The sequence below is a fragment of the Gekko japonicus genome, unplaced genomic scaffold, assembly GCF_001447785.1.
Source record: "Gekko japonicus isolate JY-2015 unplaced genomic scaffold, Gekko_japonicus_V1.1 scaffold978, whole genome shotgun sequence".
Taxonomy (NCBI): domain Eukaryota; kingdom Metazoa; phylum Chordata; class Lepidosauria; order Squamata; family Gekkonidae; genus Gekko; species Gekko japonicus.
In genome coordinates, this window is record NW_015161980.1 from 565,197 (window position 1) to 588,082 (window position 22,886).

Consider the following 22,886-nt stretch of genomic DNA (forward strand, 5'->3'; position numbering starts at 1 on the left):
AGACCAATTGTTTCTTTTACTAATATTCCCTTTATTTACAATGTTATTTTACATTTCTTTGAACCATAGCTTAGGGCTGGGCGTACTTCAGGACTGAGGGTTGGGTTTTGTCTGTTTTTGCTTTTTTGTTTTTTTGATAAAGTTGTGGGGGTCTACTAGTTTGCAGTCCATTTGTAAAATAACAGAACTCGTCACAGTTATTTGCTGCTTTCATGCGAGCCATTTATTGGGACCTCAGCCTGTATGAGTGCAAATTCGCATGAGGGATTCTAACATCAAGCCTCAAAAGTGCTACTTAACGGTGTGAACATAGCTCATCAATTAATACTATCCTTTTACAGGTGAAGATCTCTGAGGTTGGTAGAAGTAGTTATTTACAGTCTTTAAACAGCAATTTCTGTAAGCCGTTTTATTTTTGTGTTAGAAAGAAGTGGCTGTAGAACGGGCAACTAGACTTTGACATAAGGGCACAGTAGGAACGTCTTAGAAGTATTGAGGGTGGAGAAGACATTCAGACTTGTACTGAGAGTTACATGTAAGCCATAAAGCCACTGGGCCATGCAAATTCCTGAGGTTTAGGCGGTCTTCTTTACCCCAGTCCAGGATCTACCAATAGATTGCTGTCTACCTTCCAGCTACTCCTGGGCTAAGCCTGTGGAGAGCCAGTGGTCAGAGTGTTGGACTGATGCAGGAAAGATTTGGGTTCAGTCCCCACTTGCCATTTTGTCTCAGCCTCACCTACCTCACAGGGTTGGTTGTGAGGATAAAATGAAGGAGGGAAGGAACCTTGTGTCGTGTGCTGCTTGGAGGAAGGGAAAATGCATTAAACAAATAATAGAAGATCTAGGTTTTTCAGTTGGCTGGTTAAAGATTGATGTTATTTGTTTATTAAGTTATTTATACCCTGTTTTTTCTCCTCAGTGGGGGAGCCAAACAGCTTACATCATTCTTCCCACCTCTACCTCATCCTTGCAAAACAACCTTATGCGGTAGGTTAGGGTAAGAGAGAATGACAGGCCCAAGGTCACCCGGTGAGCTTCCATGGTGGGAGTAGGGATCTGAACCTGGCTCCCAGATCCTACTGTGACCATGCTGGCTTTACACCAACTAAGGAAATAATAGTGTTTCACTGAAGCCAAAGTCCAGGCTGTATCACTTGGGTGTGATTTAGTGCTTCCTCATATAGGCAATGGTTGAAAGGTATTTGAGGGAGAAGAGTAGTCACTTGTGTGCAAAATATTTGTTCACCTTGGCTCAGTAGCTTTTGTAGATTTTTGTGAATGTAGCATTTTGCCTGGAGTTACCGTATAATTTAGGTAAGTGAGATGTGAGTTATGGACTATTACAATATTCAGTTCAAAGTTCAAATAGAATGATGGCTTCACTGGCCTCTTTCAATTCTTACAAAAAGATGTTGCTAATACAATTAATATTACCTTCTAATATTACTCAGTGCTTTACTAAGTACTGCATTGTATTTTATTTCAATCTTCAATAAACAGTTTCAAATTTTAAAAAAATGTTGATCATTCATCAGCATGTCAGATGGCTGCTTATAGTTGTCTTCCATTAAGCATGGCTGTGTATTCAAAAGTCTTCTTTTCCCATGATATAATTCTTTTTTTGATGTCAGCCCTTGCCATTTAAAATAACAGGCATCCTGACTAAGAAGTGAGAATATTTAGGTTTCTAAAGTGAATAAATACATGATATACAGTATAACATTGGCCACCAAAAAATCCATAAGCTTATTGAGTTAGGAAGGACACGTGCTACTGTATTATTCCTATACAAACCAACAAGACTGTTTCAGCGTAATATAGTGACATTATGGCGTTGAAGAAAGAGAACTCCACAATGTGGAAGTACTTGTCGAATGCTTTCATGGCCGGAGTTCATTAGCTGTTGTAGACTTTCCGGGCTGTATGGCTGTGGTCTTGGCACTGAAGTACATGACGTTTTGCCAGCAGCTGTGACTGGCATCCTCAGACATATAACACAGAAAGATGGAGTACTCTCTGTGTCATTGACACAGAGAGAACTCCATTTTTCTGTATTATACATCTGAGGATGCCAGTCACAACTGCTGGAGAAACGCCATATACTTCAATGGCAAGACATGGCCATACAGCCCGGAAGATCTACAACAACTAAGGAAGTACTTCTGTTTCACTTCTGTTTCTGTAGATGAAAATGTAAAGAATGAGATGTTTCAATATATTTAAAAATACTTTAACACACACACACACACACCCCCCATTGTGTTTATAACTGCTGAACAGAGGTACCGTAATAGCCGGGTTTGGGGTAGAAATCCAGAAACCTCCCCTAAACATTTCAGCAGGGTGTTCCCAAAGGTAGCTGTGTACCACTTTCCCTGGGCTATGTATATGCTATGTAAAAAAAAAAAAAAGGTAAAGGTTCCCTTGCTCGAAAGTCAGTCGAATCCAACTCTAGGGTTGCGGTGCTCGGTCTCCAAGCGGAAGAGCCAGCGCTGTCCGAAGACATTTCCGTGGTCATGTGGCCGGCATGACTAAACACCAAGGCGCACGGAACGCTGTTACCTTCCCACTGAAGCGGTACCTATTTATCTACTTGCAATTTCTTGCTTTCGAACTGCTAGGTTGGCAGGAGCTGGAACTAGAGATGGGAGCTCACTCCCTCATGTGGCACACTTGGGTCTCGAACTGCTGAACTACCGACCTTCCACAGCCTCCAGTTCAGCGTCTTACCCTCTTGAGCCACCGCAGCTATGTACGTACATATTAAAAATGATGATTCTTAGTATTCTTTTATGTTTAAAAGAAGGATGAGGAGGGGGAAGAAACCATAGCAGTGAAGGAAAACAGGAGTGGAGAAGAACAGGGAAAGAAACATGAGCAAAGAACAACAATATACCTGAGAGGATGCAAGTCAGCTGTTAATTTATTATGTGCACACTTCCTAGAAGTAACCTCCATTTAACAAAATGGATCTTCTAAGCAGACATGCATCACATTGTGCTGTAATGGGGGACTGAGGGAGGGAGAGCAAGTGAGCAAAGGAAACTATGTCTGGAATGCACACATAGCCCTGTAATATTCAGAAACAACACCCAACTGAGAACCAGTTTAGTGGGGTGGTTAGGAACGTGGACTCTGGGAGAACCAGGATTGATTCTCCACTCCTCCACATGCAGTTGCTGGTGTGACCTTGGGTCAGTCACAAGTTCTCTTAGAGCTGTTCTCTCAAAAGCAGTCCTCGAAAGAGCTCTCTCAGACCCACCTACTTCACAGGATGTCTGCTGTGGGAAGGGAAAGGAGACTGTAAGCCACTCTGAGACTCCAAGTGAAGGGGGGGTATAAATCCAATCTCTTCTTCTTAAGTAATAATAAATAGGTAGGGTTGCCGGCTCCGGGTTGGGAAATACCCAGGGGGAGGGGGTTGGAGAAAGAATTCTATACCATAGTGTCCACTTTCCACAGCGGCCATTTTCTCCAGGTGAACTGATCTCTGTTGCCTGGAGATCAGTTGTAAACCCTCCCCCAGGAGATCTCCAGCCACCGTCTGGAAGTTTGCAGTCTTACGACAAAATAAGATGTGTACGAAAGTTCTTAGGATTTACTTTGGTGACCTCATCCTTCCCTCTCACCCTTTTAAAATCACTTCCTCCCAACTTTTAAGTTCCGTTGGCCTTGCTCTCTAATAGGAGTGTATAGGCTTGTGTCTGTAATACTGCAGTGAGTCATTGGCTGCATTCTCCACCAGTTGGTGTGGGGGAGGGTGATGGATAATACCATGATGTCGAGAGGCTAGAACTACCTAACTGCATCACTGCTCCTGAAGTTTCCTATCCAGAGCTTCATTTGAATTTCCCAGGCATGTTGCTGCTTTGCTGTATGTGCTCCTGAGGACAACCTTTATCTTAACCCTGGGCCTTCTGCCAGAGGAGTCCAAAATGTCGCTGAGCTGAAAGCCTAAAATACATTTGTTTGGCTCCTTGCATCAAGAATGGTTTTTATTTTAAATATTTGGACAACCAGTGGAGAATATGAAAAACCTGTAGCAGGTAAGGGTATTTGAGGTAGAAAAGCAACCACAGGGAGTAGCATTCTCATTTGGCTGGCTCATAAAAATAGGCTGTTCATTCACGTTCTTCCTTATGCAGCCACAGTTTACTGCATGATGGTGAATTTTATGTATCCATAATACTATCAACAAGTATAGGACTCTTATGTGCAAGTATTGCATGTATCTTGCCAGATTAGCCTTACAGTGTAAACATTTTTGAATAAAAAGTGATCTGTTTGATTTAGTTGATGGGCTCCAGTGCTCCACCATTTTAAGTACACTCCCACCCATATACAAAGTAGGTTTTACTGTTTCAGAGTAAAGTAAAAGAAAAATGGAACTTTAATTCCATCTTTCTGTCTTAAAAGCTTTCAGGGGATGCCCAGTGTGAAAGCATGCAAATAGCTTCTAAGTAAATTATAGGAGTGCTTCAGTATCCAACACAGACTTGCAGCTGTCTTTCAGTATAGCTGACTTTGCATATCTTCATCTGCGTGCACTTTTGTTTTGTTGGTTTTTGCAGTGAACAGTTTGACCAGCTAATCTCATTTGGCTTTGTTGTTTCGAATAGCTGCTTTTTTTTTTTAAAAAAAGGCAGCATTGACACATAACCAGTGTGGTGTATGTTGAAAACCCATGAGTCTGTTTTGGTCTGGCTTCAGTGCTTTTCTTGTAAATGTCACTCATGAAATTGCCAAAATAGCTTGAACAATCCATCCTTTACAAAGAAAGAAGATTGATGTTTGTTATGGCTGAAAAAGTATAAAAAGTCCTTTTCAATGAGGCAGGGAAGAAATTTGAACATGTTATATCATCCCTAAACATAACTAATGTGTGTGTTTGGTTCATATGTGTACTTACAACACTCCATGATTCTGGGTGAGTATGCAGCTATGACGCTGTAATTTGCATGAGTCTGTCAGTAGATTATCAGTCTAAGGTTTTTGATTAATAACTAGGATTATAGCATACAGAGTTCAGTGGTAAAGCATTGTTTGGTATGAATAAAGGTATGTTTTATTGTTACTTTAAAATACTGAACATCTTCAGTGGGCCACAGCCAAGGATCTGGCAGGCCACATTTGGCCAATGAGCCATATGTTGGACATCTTGTAGGAAGAGTGGGGCTGAGCAGCTGGTCTTCCTCAGTCCTGATTGGAACTCTCCCCCTGACAGCGGCTTATCCTTGGGGCTCAACTAGATGTGGCAATGTCCTCAAGTACACCATGGGGATGCCTCTGCCATTTTAAGGATGACGAAGAGTTGGATTTATACCCTGCCCTTCACTTGACATCTCAGAGTAGCTTACAATCTTCTTCCCTTCCTCTCCCCACAATAGACACCCTGTGAGGTAGATGAGGCTGAGTCAGCTCCAAGAGAACTGCTCATGAGAAAACAGCTCTGAGAGAACTGACTGACCCAAGGTCATCCAGCGGTCCACATGTGGAGGAGTGGGGAATCAATCAAACCCAGTTCTCCAGATTAAAGTCCGCTGCTCTTAACCACTGCACCAAATTAGATCTGTATTTATTTAATCTATACCCCACCCTTTCCACCGTAGCAGGCTCAGGACGGCTTACATAGGATATTACACATATAAAACAAAATTTAGATAAAATCATAACAATATAAGTATAAAACATTACAAAGTGCTAGTGCTAAGATGATTTATATGCAATGACAGCATGAATAGCATTCAACAAACAGGCAGTCGGCCTGTTTACGTTAGTACTGATGTTAATACTGGGGCCAGGGCCTCAGTTGTATGGTGCAGCTCCCTAGTCAAAAGCATGGTGGAAGAGCTCTGTCTTGCAGGCCCAGCAGAACTGTAAAAGGTCCTGCAGGGCCCTGATGTCTTCCGGGAACTCATTTCACTGGTACGGAGCCACCACTGAGAAGGCCCTGGCCCTCATCACAGCCAGCCTGGCTTCTCTGGGCCCAGCAAGGCCAGGCGGTTTTGGGACCCCAATCATAGTGCTCTCTGGGGAACATGGTCCCTTAGGTATGCAGGTCCATGACGATATAGGGCTTTAAAGGTAAGAACCAGCACCTTGAACCGAATTCAGTCTGCTATAGGCAGCCAGCGCAGTACTTTTAGCACAGGTTGGATGTGCTCCCTCATAGGGAGGCCGAACAACAGCCTGGCCGCCACATTCTGCACCAGCTGCAGCTTCCAGATTTGGGACAAGGGCAGCCCCATGTAGAGAGCATTACAGTAATCCAGTCTCGAGGTGACCATTGCATGGATCACTGGTGCCAAGTCATTGCGTTTGAGGAAGGGAATCAGCTGCCTAATCAGATGAAGATGATAGGAGGCTGACTTCGCAGTGGCTACTACCTGGGCCTCTATCATTAAGAAGGCATCTAGGAGCAATCCCAAGCTCCTGACCTCTGGCCCTGCACCAACTGCGCCCCTTCGAAAGTCGGGAGTGGGATCCCTTCCCTCGAGCCACTCCGAGTCAGGCACAGGACCTCCATCTTCGTTGGATTCAGTTTCAGTCAACTCAGTCTAAGCCAACTAGCCACAGCTTTCAATGCCAAGTCCAGATCTTCCAGACTAGAGTCAAACTGGCCGCCCAAGAACAGATAGAGCTGGGTGTCATCAGCATATCAGTGACACCCCAGCCCATGATTCAGGGTAATCTGGGCAAGGGGGTGCATGTAGATGTTAAATAACATTGGGGAAAGCTCCGAACCTTGGGGCACTCCGCATACTAGCGGGTGCCTTTGGGACAGCTGCTCCCCAATGGGCCACCCTTTGTCTCCGACCCTGAAGGAACAAGGAGAGCCACTGTAAAGCAGACCTCTGAATCCCAGTGTTGGCGAGGCAGCAGGTCAGTAGTTGGTGGTCGACTGTGGCAAACACCGCTGACAGGTCTAACAGCAACACAGCCAAAGTGCCCCGATCCAGATGCCTCTGAAGATCGTCCGTGAGGGCGACCAGTACTGTCTCCGTCGCATGGTCTAGTCGGAAGCTGGCCTGGAAGGGGTCTAATGCAGAGGTCCAAAAAACCCTGAGACTGAATTGCCACCACCACCATTTACAAATGCCTGGGGTGGCAGTCCTGATGAAGACTGTGGCATAGGGCAGGAGAAGAGGCACCTATTCCCCTGTCCATGTAGTATTTTCAAGAGCCCAAATACCAGTGGTTTGGGGTCTTGAAAATGGCCTGTGAGGGGGAACCTTCCCCCTACTGTAGTCTCAGTCAGGACTGGGCCTCCCACAGCATCCTCCGGTATATATAATTCTATTTTGGTCATGGACTCCCCTGAACATTCCAACATGCTCCAAAATCAGTTTGCTCTCTGATCTGTCATTCAGAAGGTCTCCCTATCCACTGGCTGCTTTGCCTGAGTCCTGCCTCCAACATTCTAAACAGTTTGCTCTTCCTCTTCCCCCTACAGCCAGTCAGAACACAAAGGTCATTTGCATATGTGGCCTGATTCGCCTTTGCCTCGGAACACAGAGGTTGTTTGCATATGAGGCCTCACTGGCCTTTCCCTCTAACATTCTAAACAGTTTGCTGTTGATGTTCTGAGGTAAAATAAATTTCCCCTTAGTGTCTGTTGGGGGAAACCATGGTTGCAAATCTCCAGGTGAGGGCTAAAAATCACTCAGAATTACAACTGCTTTCCAGATGGCAGAGATCAGTTCCCCTGGAGAAAATGGTGGACTCTGTGTCCTTATATCCTGCTGAGATGGCCCCTGTATGACAGCCAATGTGACGTAGCAGTCAGGGCTTCAGCTATTAAAACTGATGTCCAGATGACCCAGACCAGTTCTCTTGGAGACAATGGCTGCTTTGGACAGTAGATTCTATGGCATTATACCCTGCTGAGGTCCCTCCCCACCCAAAATCCTGCACTCCCAAGGCTCTACCCCTCAAATCTACAGGTATTTCCCAACCCAGAGTTGGCAACCGTGTAATCGACTATGGTACCACTTTCCAGACCCTTGGAACCCAGAAAACATGGCACAGGAGGAGGTGCTTTTCTACCTTAGCTGTGACTGCATAGCCCCAAATTAACATAAGCCAACCTCCAGGCAGCACCTGGAGATCTTCAGCTATTAAAACTGATGTCCAGATGATCAAGATCAGTTCTCCTGGAGACAATGGCTGCTTTGGGCAGTGGATTCTATAGCATTATACCCTACTGAGGTCCCTCCCCACCCCAAATCCTGCCCTCCCCAGGCTCTACCCCTCAAATCTACAGGTATTTCCCAACCCAGAGTTGGCAACCGTGTAATCAGCTATGGAACTACTTTCGAGACCCTTGGAACCCAGAAAACATGGCACAGGAGGAGGTGCTTTTCTACCTTAGCTGCCACTGACTGCATAACACCCCCCTACCCCTCAAAAAATAAGTCAGAGGTGGAGAGAACCATATCTGTTACCATGAGCCTGTCCTCCCATTCTACCCACTTGGGGCAGCAAAATGACTTGAGACAGCCCTGCCTTATAGCTAAGCAGAAGGAAAGAAACATGGCTTGCCTCCCTCCATTTTCTGCTTCCCTCTGCCGCCCCACCAGCCACAGTCAGGACACTCATCTGGAGCTTCCTTCTAGATCTCGTTGTATTTCTTTCCACAACGAGCATTAGTCCTAGTTTGTAAAGGGAATTTCATCCCTAAAATGGCAAAGGCATCCCCATCGTGGATTTGAGGACACAGTTGCATCTAGTTGAACCTTGAGTTTGCTCCGTTAAGTAATGTCAGAGCAGGGTGGAGTAACGGTTCTTATTACCTGGATTCAAGATGTCTCATCAGTTAATAACTGTTACTCTGCTTCATTCACAGGACTCTCTACAGTGTTGCTCCTTCCATCTGTTTTTCTTGGTTTACATAATTAGGCAGTTGTATAGAGATGCTACTTAAAAGTTTGATAAATATCTTTCCAGACTAAGAACACCACAAGGAATTGGGGGTGGTGATGGGCTTTTGTTTGTTTATTTTTTTGTTAACAGAACAGTCAAGATTGATGCTTGGCAGGGTCAGCATATGTCATAACTATGGAAGACAATCTATAAAACTAAAGCAACATGAGTTCATTTTCAACCATTAAGTATCCATCAAAATAAAAAGGGATTATACCTCTGGAGGAAATTTTCTAGATTCATTCCCATATAGTTTTTAACATTAATATGTAGGAATCAGTAGAACATTATTTACAGTGGTTCAACTTCATTTCATTCCATTCATTCATTCATTTCATTCATGCCATGCCTTTTCCCCCAGTGGGGACCAAAAGCAGTTTACATCTCACTATTATCAATTTTGAGTGCTATGATTAAAAACAATACTTGAATTGTCATCTGAGCTTAGAATAGCAATAGGGTAGCAATGTGTTTGTTTCATTTGTACACTGCCAAAGTTAGTTCTCCATCTTATGCTCACAGAAAGCCTGTGAGGTAGGTTAGGTTGAGAGTGTGTTACTGGCCCAAGGACACCCAGCAAGTGTCCATGGCAGAATAGGGATTCTGACCTGTGTATCCCACATCTTAGTGAGACACTCTTAACAGCTACACACCACACCAACTGTACATAAAACACACTGTTCTGTTACTATACCCCAGAGGTAAGCCAACTTTGTTTTTGCATTTACTAAAAAATAACCTACTAGAATCTCCCGGTCCACTGATGTGTTAAATCCACAAAATAAGAATGCATACTCAAGTCTTCTGAACACAGATGGACTTTTAATTAAGAAGTTCCACTGAAATGGGACAGTGGATAGCAGTTTTACCTTCTGACCCCCTCTATGACACACTAGGGTTTAAAAATCTGTATTGTGTGTTATAGGAATATGTTCTCCTTTTTATACTTCATTCTCTATTGTGCATTAAGGCTATGAAGGCTGTTGCTACTTGTAGCAGAATACAGGTTCCAATTTTAGAAAATATACTCTTAAATGTGAGAGATGTATATCCTTTGACCAGATTCTAAACATAGCTTTTCTGTATAAAGGATCTCATCTAATGCTTTAGGTAAATAGACTGTCAGTAGCTTTTAAAATGTGGAAAGTCTGAAGCAAGTCTGATCTTACTCAGTAAATTGGCATTCTTATATCAACGCTTTTATAAGGTTCATTTAAAAGACTGAAGGTCCTGTAGTTTAAAAACACTGCTTCATTAATTTCTAGTAAACATGAACTAATACTAGAGGTATTGGGGTGATTTATCTCCAACAGGAGGTGAGCAGTGTAAGTTTTAATGCATCTGATTCAGAGACCAGAACATGCTGGTTTCTATTGTAGTCTAATGTGATTTTTACAGCCAGGTGTCATACAGCTATAGCTGTGTTATCAAGTTATATATTGTTGTTGTTGTATCTGTGTTGTCAAGTTATTTGTTGTTGTTGTTGAATCTCCCAATCCCTGCCACAGCAGGGTTCTGGGCGATGGTACAAAAGCCATAAAACAAAATAAGATAAAATCAGTTAAAACATTAATAAAACATTTCAAACAGTTAGTTGGTCAGTCAGAACAGCCCGATGGTCAGTCAGAGGGAGAGCAGTCAGTTCTCCCAGACGGCGGACATCTGGATGGGTGTTTCCCACTGTCCAATCAGGGAGGCAGGTACAGGTTTTTCAACTTCTTGTCTCTTGCCTGTGGGAGCCACCCTCTTCAGTTCTTTTCCTGCCTCTACAGGGAGAGCAGCTTAGATCAGGCCTTGTCTTTATCTAATTCTTAAACTAAATTTTTCTTACTCAGCTTTATTCAATCTTATGTATTTTCCCTCATAACTACTTTCATATACTTCCTTTAATTCCTTCACTGTTCGTTCTTATATTCTAACTCATTTTTGTTGAAGACCAACAAATATTATATAGAGGCCTCCACAGGCAGCAATGGCCATTTTAAGAGTTCTTCTTAAATTCTAAATTTCTTACTCAGCCTTATTCAATCTGCTGCATCTTCCCTCATAACTACCTTTATATACTTTAATTCTTTTCATCATAATCAAATGTTTAATACGGTCAAAGACCCATCAAATAACCACCAAATTCTTTTCACTGTTCTTCCTTACATTCTAACTCTTGGAGAAGAACAATAAGATACATATAGAGGCCATTTCCTGCAGCAGCAGCCATTTTATGAGTTCTTCTTAAACTCTACATTTTTTAATCAGCCTTATTCAGTCATTTATATCTTCCCTCATAACTACCTTTATATACTCCCTTTAATTCTTTTCACTGTTCTTCCTAACATTCTAACTCCTTTGAGACAGAAGTTACATATACAGGCCATATTCTGTGGCGGTGGCTGTTTTAAGAGTTCTTTTGTTTACTGAGCAAGCTCCCTTTGACCACTCATACTATGGCAGATCGACAAGGAGACAGCAAGGATGTTCCTTCTGCTGAGGAGTGGGGTGCTTCCCCTCATTGCTGGTGCCAGGCATGGCACAAGAGGAGTCAGCATGTCCTTTTGGCTTGCTTTGGCGTCCCCAACAAAATTGCCTATGGGCATAAGTGGAGCCAGCATGCACTTTCGGCTTGCCTTGTCGTCCCCAATGAAATTGCCTATGGGCATTAAAGTGGAGCCAGCACTGACCCATAGTGGGCATATCTTGTCATCCCCAACACGATTGCCTAAATCTGATGGTGATGGAAAGAATGCAAAAAATGCCACTTGCTACTGCCAGCTCCAGAGCCTGCGGCTACTTCATTTGCCTCAGCAACCAACGGCAATTACTCTGTGTGACCACTTTGTGGTCGTAGCAAGATCTCTATTATATCCACAGACCACATGGACACCGCGGAGCCGCAACAACGGGCTAAGAGCAGGAAGCTCTATGGACCCAGATGATGTGCTAAATTTTCAATGTCATGGTAACCAAAGCAGCTTACATTATTCTTTTCCCCTCCCTTTTATCCACACAACAATCCTGTGAGGTAGGTTAGGCTGAAAGTATATGACTGGTCCAAAATCACCCAGTGAGCTTCCACAGCAAGAAGGGGATTCAAACTTGGGTCTCCCAGGCTCTTCTCTGAAGCTGTAACTGCTGCACCACGCTGGCTTTCATAGGGTGGCTGCTGTTGAACAGCAGCAAGCAACCAGGCCTAGTTAAGTCATGCAAATCGGATGGGATCAAGCCGGAGGCTGCTGTCAGGTCTGTGGTTGCCATCTTCCAAGTGGGACCTGAAAATATCCCATAATTACAACTGAACTCCAGACAACAGAGATCTGTCCCCCTGGAGAAAATGGCTGCTTAGGAGAGTGGACTCTGCAGCATTATACCATGCTGGGGCCTCTCCCCTCCCCAAACCCTGCCCTCTCCAGACTCTACCACAAAATCTCTAGGAATTTCCCAACATGGAGCTGGCAATTTTTGTCAGGCTCAAGAACCTTCCCTCATAGGCCAAAATAGGCTTGGAAAGGGCCCTGACCCCTTCCCCTGCCTTTTACTAACAGAACCAAGCCTGAAATAATATGGTTTCAGGTTTCATGCAGGTTTGCAGAAAGATCTGTCTTGTCTGTTCACAGCTCCAGTCACTGGATTTAAATATCCAAAGATATCCCAACTTTGCTATTAAAATATGAGATAATTTGGCTTGAAATGAGCCCAACCTTCTGAGCAAAATGTACATAATTGGATCTGGATTTGTAGCAGATTTTTTAAATAAAGATCTTAAGTAAATGAGTAACTTTGAGCCTTGAAGACTGCTGTGGATGTAATTAAAAAGTATCTTTATAATTACTTTTTTCTCTTTATAGTCTATTACAGGTCACTATAATGTACATTTCATTAATAGAACAACATTTAAAGTAATCCATTACAACATTTTTTAACGTAATAAGTGCACATTAACCAGTGAATGACTCTTCCTAATGAGTTGTATCCTACCACTGCCCTCAGCTGAGAGCAGCATGACATGCTGGCACAAGCTATGTCCCACCTTGCCCAGATGCAACACATTACCCTTAGCTGAATGGAATGTTAAGGTACTATGTCATTACTTTGACATTTTATATTATCTGAAGCATTAAGAAAGCTGCTTTTGTATTCGTTGATTGAACCAACAGGAAATGGATGTTTGTCTATTAATAAGAAATAGAATCAGAAGTTTTAAATACACGGTTCTAGTAACTCGCACGTAGGGAGAAAGAGAACTATTAACCAGCGTAAAGAAGAAGAGAAAGATAAAAAAGGAGGAACAAGAAATCAAGGGGAAATTTACAGCACTATTAGGCACACTGAAAGATCAACATGGAAATACATTAGCTGAACAGAACAAAATAAAGAAACAGCACACTGAAGAACTGTACAGAGGACATGAAAGGATGACAGATACCTTCCAAGAAGAATCTTTTGAAGAAGAACCTGCAGTTTTAAAAAGTGAAGTGAAAGCTATGCTCAAAGCCACTGGGAGAAACAAATCACCAGCAGTGGATGGGATATCAACAGAGAAGCTTCAGATCACAGAAATGGAGTCTATCAAAATCTTAATAAGAATATTATGCCAATAAATATGGAAAACAAAACAATGGCCCGCAGACTGGAAATGCTCAATTTACGTTCTATTTCTGAAAAAAGGTGTCAAAGTCTTCAGCACTGTCAGACCATTGCATTGATTTCTCACACAAGTAAAATGATGCTCAAAATCTTACAACAAAGACTGTTAACGTATGTGGAAAGAAAAATGCTAGATGTTGAAGCAGAATTTAGAAAAGGAAGAGGCACTAGAGATCATATTGCAAATTTACATTGGTTACTGGAGCATATGAGAGAATTTCAGAGGGAAATCAGCATGGGTTTCATAGATCACAGCAAAGCTTTGGTTGGTTTGAAAAGAAATTAGTATTTAGCCCTTACCTGGATAGCCCAGGCAAGCCCTATCTCATCAGATCTTGGAAGCTAAGCAGGGCGGACCCTGGCAAGTACTTGGATGGGAGAGCTCCAAGGAATATCAGGATGCAGAGGCAGGTAATAGCAAGCCACCTCTCTGAAACATCCAAGCCCCACTAGGGGTCACCAGAAGTCAACCATGACTTTCAGGCAATACACACAATACCAAAAAAAGAGAAAAATGGGTGTTCCACAACATCTGATTGTTTTGATGCACAACCCATTTGATGTGCGACATATACTCTGGACAAGAGGCTACCGTTAGGACAAAATATGAAGAAATAGAATGGTTTGCAATTGGAAAAGATGTCAGACAAAGATTTATTTTATCTCCTGTGGCTTCAATCTGTATGTAGAACATATAAGTAAAGCTGGATTAGTTTTAGATGAAGGTGGAGTGCAGATTGATAGAGGAACATTATGAGATACGCAGATGATACCACATTACTGGCAGAAAATAGTGAAGACTCAAAATGTCTACTGATGAAGGTCAAATCAGAAAGTGCCAAAGCAGGATTATAGCTGAATATCAAGAAGACAAAAGTTATGACTACTGAGAAATCACACAACTTTAAGGTTGCTGAAGAAACTGAGATTGTTAAAAAGGAGGCTGCAACCAAGAAGGAGACTGAGACTGGGAGCCATGAAGGAGCCTGGAAAGATCCTTAAGTGTAGAGATGTGTTGCTGGCAACGAAGATCAAGATAATTCATACTATAGCATTCCCCTATAGCATTACTATGTATATGTGTGGAAGCCGGACAATGAAGAAAAGTGACAGGAAGAAAGTAGATTCATTTGAACTGTGGTGTTGGGAAAGAGGTTTATGGCTACCACGGCCTGCTGAAAACACAAATAAGTGGGTTCTAGATCAACTTAAGCCTGACCTCTCCCCAGAAGCTAAAATGACCAAATTGAAGCTGTTGTACTTTGGTCAAATTATTAGAAGATAAGAGTCACTGGAAAAGACAATAATGCTAGGAAAAGTTGACAGCAGAAGGAAAAGAGGAAGACCCAACATGAGATGGGGTTGACTCAATCAAGGAAGCCACAACCCCCTGTTTGCAAGACCTAAGCAAGGTTATTAACAATAGCACGTTTTGAAGGTCACTAGTTCATAAATCGGAAGTGACTTGATGGCACTTAACACACCAACACACACAGATGTGGTGGACAGTAAAGGTATCTCTTTCTGTAGTTAGGGCCAAGGCCTGTGCTGATAGCCATTTGAATTCTTGTGCTGATAGCCATTTGAATTCTTTCTGTATACAATGGAACATCAGAAGCTTCACTAATTAATATCCATGTAGTTCCATATTGTCTTTTCTAACTGTTCAGCTTTTCAGGCAGGGAACTCCTTCCCAGCACCTGTTAGTTGAGATTTATCTATACCTTGACTACAGGGCTGTTGTATTTTTTTAAAAAAATCATGTCTATAAAGAGGGCAAAATGCCACAATTGTAAGATACCTTCCCATATTTCTAGTATTTGAAAGTTTTGATCTCCAGGAAATAAGGTAGGCAAGCCAAGAATGAATGACTGGATTTGCCAGATTTTTGTGGTTTATCCAAAATGGAGTGACTGCTTTCTTTACTCAGGAAACAAGTGTTGTACATAAAGCATACCACTAGATGGTACCTTAGGCTTTATTGTTTTTCAAGAATGTCCTAGTTGACACTTGAGGAAACTTCTCTGATTATTATAAACTTTTTCTTGTAATCCTGTGTTGCAGTGACTAGTTCAGTGATGTCTCTACGGGAACTGTCATACTCCAGAAGCAGATATTGCAACTGACTGGCCTTTAACAGGTAATAGTATCTTTGTGCATTTATTTTAAGATTTTGACTTTTTCTAAGTTCATGTTTCTTTCTTGTGACTAATTTCATTTTTAAATATTGGGGTTGTTACTTTTCCAGTTACTGTTACTTGTACATTGTTTATTGTTCAGAAGTTTAAAAAAGTACTCCACATTGATAAAAGGACCATTACTAGATAGACTGTGTGACTGGGCATTAAACCAGTTAATTGTAGAGCTAATGAGAAAGTGACCCTTAGTTTAGGCAATGCCCAGGGTGTGACTAGAGATATTAATACTGTTGCCAAGTCCCCTCATCTTTCTGGTTGGGGGATTTGGGGGGCATTCTGGGGGTGAGCGGGGACGTCGCTTGACATCCCTGGAATGATGACATCACCTGGAAGTGATGTCATTGCATCAAGGACACTGTGATATTTGGGCAAAACTCTATGGCTTTTTCGCCCTCAAACCATAGAGTTTGCCCAAATACCAGAGCATCCCTGTACAATGTCCCCAGTGTGATGACGCATTGGAGATGTTGCACGGTTATGTCCCTATTTCGGAGCGAGGTTGCCCTTGCCGGCCAGCTGGTCCACAGTGGGGAGAAGTCCCTGGAACTGGGGGAACTCTCACCTGGACCTGGGGGCTGGCAAGCCTAGATGTCGAGCTGCTTGGAGCAATGACCAAAACACTGTGAAATTTAATACATGCATGATATAAGTGGAAAGCTGCCCAGCTGTCCAACAGTAACAATAAGTTTAGAGGAGAAGATTTCACATACATTTTAATTTCATTTAAAGTATTTGTACCCTGTCTATCCTATGTAGGCTATGGTAGCTTACCAAACACTCCCCAAAAGCCAGAAAATACCAATTTAAAATATACAGACCATTACAATTTAGGTTTTCAAAAGATTCAGACTTGTTCATACTACTTACTGCCTATCAGCAAAAACCAGTTCCATGTCCGAACGTAGGATTTGCATCTTTTAAGAGAGCCTTGGACCAGAATGATTTTGCAAGCTCTATAGAAGGCTGTTGTATTGATACCTTCTGGATGTGCTTTAAAAGTACTGAAGCAGTGATCGAAAAAAGCCTGGGAACCACAGAGGCAGAATAGGCCCATGAAGCAGAATGAGATGTGCTGTGAAGACTATAATTGGTAATTGGTGCATGGGTTAGTACAGAGGTGTTGGACTCATTTGTTACGAGGGTTGGATCTGACATTAATGTCACTTTGTTGGTCTGGGCCATGCATGCCATAAAATGCAACACAAGGTACCGGAGATACAGACTTTATAAAGGTGATTTCAGATGCTGAATGGCAATAGCAGGTGAATGATATGCAGAGGGGTAGTAGGCACGGAGATACCAGCATTGGTGATGAGACAGGAAACCTAGGTCTCAGTTCCGTCCAGGAGGATGCAAAGTATAAATGGACATAACTTTGACATTAGAAACCACAACATTCAGTTGCTGACCTAAGAGTAGCATTGCTCTTACAAAGGAATTTCAGAGGGAGATTAGAAAGAGAGACTGCTGGATTGCAATTGATAATGAAGCTCAAGACAATGCATCCTCCAGGACTGAACTGAGACCTAGTTTTCCTGTCTCATTGCCAATCTGTGCTATCATCATTTGGCATCTGAAATCACTCCACTCTCCAAGATATAAGGACCAACCCAAGTGTTCTAATTCCTAATCAGGGTCTTTTTGAAAGACAATTAAATCCAGATAGGAACAGAGAAATCCAATCTTTTTTTTTAACTTTTCAGACTAAGCCAAAATAACTTAATCAATGTAAATTTTGCTTGTCAGAAGAATCCATCCACCCTCCTTCTGAAGAAGTGTGCTAGCACACAAAAACTTATACCTGGAATAAAACGTTGGTCTTAAAGCTGCCATGGAGCTCCAACTTTGTTTTCTCTTTCTCCTCCCACTCCCTTCCTCCCCCCAAAAGGAGGAGCAGCCCCGCAGAAGGAAGCAGAAGCTGTGTGTGTGTGTGTGAGAGAGAGAGAGAGTGAGAGAGAGAGACTTTGTATCTTTCCTGCATGCAGCAGGAAGCAGCCATTGAAGGAGCTGTGTGGGGGGGGGGAGGCAAGAGGCAGGAAGCAAAGAGCCACTGAGGGAGCTGGGGGGAAAGCATGCTACGGTGCAGCTTCAGAAGCAGCCCTGGAAGAGGAACTTTCTTCCATATGTGGTGGCGGTGTGAAAAAGTGCATAGGTTTTGGAAGATGGTTCAGAAAATTATTTTAAAAATAACAAATATCAAAATCGAGTTGTCGCCTGAAATTGTACTGTTAAATATACTACCGGAAAGTTATAAAGGGAAAGATAAGTACATGATAATTTATATACTTACAACTGCAAGAATTTCGCTAGCTAGATATTGGAAACAAGAACATATTCCTACGCAAGATGAATTAACATGTAGATTATTAGAAATGGCAGAGATGGACAAGCTGAGCTTAACTCTACAAGGAAAGGATGAAAAGGTGTTCGAAGAAAGATGGAAGCGTCTGTATGATTGGATTAATTCAGATTGATAATGGTAGAGTCCAAGATGTTGATGTTAAGAATTTATATGTTAAAAAACTTGTATTTTATGGAAAACGAAAATAAATCTTATAAAAAAAAGAAGAAGAGGAAGCAGGAGAAGGAAGTTGCTCGTGGGTCGGACCTGAGCCCTTGGGGGGCCGGATCCAACCCACGGGCTGTATGTTTGACACCCCTGGGTTAGCAAAAAGGAGAGAGAGAGGCTTGTTGAAAGGAAGTTGAAGGTGGCAGTCAGATCCCTTCAGGAAGTTTGGAAGTTATTGGAAAACACTATTATAAAGAATTCCACTGATTAGGAAAGATCTGAACAAGTCCTAGCAGTTGCCAATATAGTTAAATAGCAGTGCTAAGGAAGAACTAAGGGAAGAAAACTTGATTTGAAGTGAAAGTTTTGCCAAAATGAGGAAAATGAGAGAACACAAAATATAAGTAACTTGATGCAGTAAGCAAGGTACAAAACAAACATTTCCTAAAATATATCAAGAACAGGAAACCAACTGGAACAAATGTATGAAAGGAATATTGAAAGAAGACAATGAGAGATTGCAGGAAAGCAAAATAAATTGCTTGTAGACTGTGGAAGAGACCCATATTCAAGCCATTATTTTCAGAGAGGTCACCTGAAGACTCCTGTCAAACAAAAGTGCTAAAGGATGACAAATTGCAAGTAAAGTTACTTGGGTTTGATGGCATTCACATGAGAGTCCTTAAAGAATTTCAGTGTGAAATGTCTGGGAAAGCCAATGGGGAAGAGAGTGAGAGGATCAGCAGCATTCCACCTGTTGAATTTGTGGTGGATACTCCCCTCCATCCAGTCATGCAACACACCTCTGCTCCCTCCTGTTGCCACACGAACGAATGAGAGACAGCGGGACACCCTCCAGGTCCCCACCATGCTTCGGAACATCAACATCTGTATAAGAAAATGTAGAGGCTGACTAATGAGAACTTGTATACTAGCAAATTATGTCTTTCCTTTCTCTTTAGCAGTTGTAGTTACTTTGCTCCTGGTGTTAATTGCCAGGACAAGGAACATCTTTGCACTAAAGGAGTAACAACAGTACTATTGGTTTTTTCTCTTTTTTCTCTTTTTGTGATAGTTCTTTTACTTGTTAGATAGGTTTAGGATTAGTTGTACAACAATATAGTTTAGTGTCTTAGTGATTGAGCACCCAAGCATAAAAGTTAATTAGAATTAGTGTAGTAGGTAGTATTTATTTATTTATTTATTTTATCACATTTATACCCCGCCCTCCCCGCGAACAGGCTCAGGGCGGCTTACATTGGTCGATTTCCAGTGACCATAAAATGCTGAAAGGCAGAAAAAAGAGGCTAATCCGCAGTGATTACCTTTTTCAGAGTCCCCTTTAACTCTTTTCTCTAGATTTAATAAGAGACATTTTCTTAAATGTATTTCAAAACTGAGGAAGAGTTTTTCACGAAAACAGAAGACTCATGTGTTGTGAGATAGAAACTAAGATAAAGACTGTAGATCAAAGATTAATAGTAAACAAGAAAATAATTTAGGATATTTAAAACGTTTTGACTGAGATTAAGGCGGTAAAGGGGGAAATGAATGTGTTCGGGAGGGGGAGATTGAGACCCTGGAAATAAAGCAATGTTCAGTGTGAAATGTCTGAAATTTTGAAAATGTATGCAAACTTACCTGAGCTGTGCCAATCCACTGGGCTGGAGGTGTGTTGATAGAACACCAGTGTGGCCTCTTGAATTCTGATTAGAATTTTCAGCCCAACTTCAGTCCCAGGTAAATCAGCGAAAAACACTGTTAAACTAGCATTATTAAACATAGAACTCTTTGCAGAAGCCATGTTGACTTGTTTTGCACAAAACTGGAAGTTAGGGTTGCCAGCCTCCAGGTGGGGTCTGGATATATCCTGCTTTTGCAGTTGATCTCCAGATCACCAAGATAATGTCCCCTGGAGAAAATTGCTGCTTTGGAGGCTGGGCTCCAGGCATTATACCCTGCTGAGATTCCCCCAGGCTCCTCCCCCCCAAATCTCAAGGTATTTCCAAACAATAGCTGGCAACCATACTAGAAGTCCTGCCTCACCAACCTTTTTTTAATTCTTTGGTCATATGTGAATAGGGTGATAGAGCATTGACTTCCAAAACAAGTGTCTCACTTAGCAGTCATGGAAAGAGGAAAAAAGTACCATAAGAAACTAAGGAACAGAATGCAAAGGGCACAGATAATTTTCACAACTGAATGAAGTAAGCCCTAAGTGCTTCAAAGCATAATGTCTTGAATTTAATTAAATATGAAATATCTTTAAATTTGTTCCTGATTTTTATATATAAATGGGATTGTTCCTAGTTCTCTCCTGTTCATGTTGATTGTCTAGTCACTTTGCATATTTCCTTTTCCAAGTCCCCATCTTTAACACTTGCACAGAATTATCTGTCTCAAGTCTGCTAGCATTTTCTTGCTAGTTGAAACTTCCCCTCAATAGCTTCTTAATAAGATTAATTTGATTCAATTCTAAACTATGAATATTTTTTTATAGATTTAGACCATAAAAGATGTTGAACAAAGGTAACAACATTTCTGAAATAGTAGATCAAACAAATCTGGAATTTGAGAAATATATTTTATCTCCTTTATTCTAGCAGGTAAAAAAATTATTGAAGCAGCGAAGTAGAACGATCTAAGCAGATACTGTCTAGATATCTACTTTGTTTGCCCTATCTTTGTGAACATGAAATATACAAGCATGAAATTACCATACAGTCATGAGTATCATTTCTAGCACTGTAATTGAAAAATCTCTATGCATTGGATAAGGGTTTTAACTTTAATCAGGATTTAAAAGCTGATACGATCTGACTTTATTGTTATTTAGTATTTCTCAGTATACTGTCTAGCTTTGTTGAAATCCACTGAAAGGAGTTAGAGTTAATAAGGATGTTAATATTCAGGGGATTGTTTTGATTCAGGATTATAGCAAGCAATCTCATTTTATGGTAAACTTCTCCAAGATGGTGAGCAGAATAATATGTTTTTAAAAATCTTTAGCCCTGTATGGTAAAATCAATTCACTTTTCAGGCTATTTTTACTGTAAAAGAACTGAAGATGCTGGCTGACAGCTGTTCATTTAGACTTGAGAGGCCTGGGTCCATTATGTCCTATGGCCGGCAGACCTAGCTTCCAATTCTAAAATTATGTAAAGGGAAGGAGATGCTGTTTCGCGAGACTAGTTTCCTTTCCCTCCCTGCTCCTGCTGCCTCTGGAGGGTGGAAAAATGGGGTTGGGGGTAATTGCTAAAATCGTCCTGAATTTTTGGGATCACCTAATCCCAAAACAGTAAGAAAAGTCCCAGAAATTCAGGATAATGAAAAGCATGCCTTCCCCAAATCTAAATTTCAAATTAATCCTGAGATTTTGAGGTGCACACCTCGCGGCATAAAGGAGAGCAACTTTCACAGATTCCACTTTCCCATGGGAGACTTCTGATTCTCCTAAGCTATTCTTGGGGGTCCCACATCCTCCAGAAGCAACATTTGGGTGTGTGTTGGGCTGCTGTTGGGGTGGGGATTGGCAAAATTCCCCCACCCTCCCTGTGTAAATTCTAAGTGGCATGCAAGCTCCTTTGGACATGTTTATCAAAACCAGATTCACTTATGCAATGCCATTGACTTCTTTAACTTGTGGTTATATAAAGCCAAGATGTCCTGGGCCTGTGAGATATGTTGTTCATGATAGGTGTCTAGTTGGCATGAACTACTTAATGGCTGCCAAAACATTTTAAATAAGGCTGCATCAGGTGTGCACAGCTTCCAAAAAGAGTGAATTGGATAACGAATATCAGTGTGAGATCTCCGTTCCAGCAATTTCACTTTTAGGGAAGTTTAGAAAGTAAGACTTTAATTACACGGTTTAGAAACACAGCTGTTCCCAGTAGATTTTAATTGCTCCTATTAGTTGCCTTATGGATTTCAGGTGACTGGAATATCTTCTAATGACTGCAACGTTTATTGTTATTATACAAATAAAATGTGGCTTCATGCTGTGGTAACAGCTTCACCATCCCTACAGCTCCTTGTGCTAAAGTTTTAAGATCTGGTGTTCCTGTCTTCTTTTTTCAGCCTTGCTATACTGATGTAAGGAAGATCCTTTCCACCGGGTTCTTAGGTCAAGAAATAAAACTCTTCCCTTGTAGAAGAATGGGAGGGGGCTGAGTTGCAGTCTTCGTGGCAGCAGTATAGAATGTTGCTTAGATGATGCATGTTCCCACTCCGCATCTTAACATAGTAATAAAGCTCGGTTGTAGGTTCTAAGTATTCTCTCTGTGACATTTGCTGTGTGTAGTGCAGCCGTAGCCTCATCAGTAATAGATGTAAGTTCATATTTGTAGCCTACCTTATCCCAAGAGCAGATAATAATTTCAGTAACATATTGTGTTTGAAACAGGGGTCATTTCATAGAAAAAGAGCTAGGGGAACTCATTAGCATAACTCATTAGCATATGCCACACACCCTGACATCACCGGAAGTGTGTCATAAGGCCACACCCCCTGACATCACCGGAAGTGTGTCATAAGGCCACACACCCCGCCCCCAACGGTCCCGGCCGCCGCTGCCGGCCTTGCAGCTCCACTGCCGAGCCCCATGAGGGGCCCGGC

At 41.9% G+C, this 22,886-nt stretch overlaps 1 protein-coding gene across 1 annotated transcript in view; it reads left to right on the plus strand.

The window, feature by feature from the left end:
* Positions 1-22,886, plus strand: part of LRRC8B (leucine-rich repeat containing 8 family member B) — a 39,069-nt gene that overhangs the window by 5,895 nt on the left and 10,288 nt on the right. The window contains exon 2 of the mRNA XM_015429780.1: positions 15,627-15,702. The gene's annotated coding sequence lies outside the window, so the exon portion shown is untranslated. The remainder of the gene's footprint in view (positions 1-15,626; positions 15,703-22,886) is intronic.